Source organism: Habropoda laboriosa, unplaced genomic scaffold (genome assembly GCF_001263275.1).
Source record: "Habropoda laboriosa isolate 0110345459 unplaced genomic scaffold, ASM126327v1 scaffold469, whole genome shotgun sequence".
Lineage (NCBI taxonomy): Eukaryota > Metazoa > Arthropoda > Insecta > Hymenoptera > Apidae > Habropoda > Habropoda laboriosa.
This window is the reverse complement of record NW_017100616.1, coordinates 129,506-130,862: the sequence shown is the minus strand read 5'-3', so window position 1 is coordinate 130,862 and position 1,357 is coordinate 129,506.

The following is a 1,357-nucleotide window of genomic DNA, read 5'->3' as shown; positions in this document are numbered from 1 at the left end:
AAATAAATTGAGAAAGATAGGAGATCAACGTCACAGCGTTGCTGTTTCTCTTATTCTTATCAATTGTGCTTCAGATAGTGGCTGAAATTTCAATTGTGAATATTTTAAGAAGTATTGAGTACCTGCCCTTATTATAGGGTATTTTATGTAAATTAGCGAATTCTAATTTTTGTTCAATTTTAATATATACTCACTGTATGCCTGGACCATTTTTACGAATGAATAGCCGTATTCAACTCACCTGAAAAAAAAAGAAAACATATATGAATTACAGCGAGGATTGAATCTTTATTAAAATTCAATCCAAAAACCAACCAAACTTAACTGAAAATCCCTCATTTATCATTTATTCGTATTAATTATTACTATATTTACAATTAAATTGCGTTCAGACAACAAATAAATGAAAGAATCCCTGAATAAGAATGAGAATAACTAAATCATCGTATAACAATTAAACACTTAACCCTTTCATTGCTGTTGGTACTCGTAGGCACCTTAAAAATTTGCTCGTATCATCGTCGGTCATTAATTTAACCCTTTACACACTTTTTAATATAATAAAAGAAATTTGAAAACGATACAGCCAAAACAACAAATTTTGAACAGCTACTGCAGTGAAAGGGTTAAACAAACATTTTCCCCGTCTCATTGCAAAATATTTCTCCACTACTATCACAAACGACGTAATAATTTTTCGAAAAGATCTTTACGGAAAAAAAAAATGAAACACGTTCTATCTTCGTTCGAAACGCGTTCAACTCTCGATCTCGTGGCCAGTGGTTGCTCTCCTTTCAAGGCCTGTGCTCTCTGTAGCCATTGTCACAGGCCACGGAGAACGAGGCAGCAGTCGCAGAAGAGACAACCAGGAATGGGATAATTAACGACCGTACCTCTCTTTCTTTCTCGGCCTGTTCCAATTCTCATATGGTCTGGTCAATCGAGGGACGGTTCAGAGAGGGGGGGCCAACAGAGGAGTAGTATCGTGCAGCTTCCACGGGTATATACCAGGCTACACACTGCACACACCGGGGCCCCGTGGAACAATCAACGATGGAAGTTTCTACTTGGGTGGCAACTCTTCACCTTTTCCCTGGCCGCCCCTCGCCGTCCACTTAGCTCTAGACGCGTGCACGACCGAGAATTAGCGCCACGACCGTGAGACAAATTTTTCGCCGGCGACCAGCTTTCGCTAATGGCCCGGTTTCTCCGTCTTTTTTTTGCCGGTAACCGCGAAAACCATCTCCCCGAATGTGCGAAATAATCGGGGAGATCGTTAGCTACATTCGACGATTTCGAGGAATAAACCAATTTTTCGAGATGGAAAGGAATATCGTGCCAATGACAGTGTTTTCTA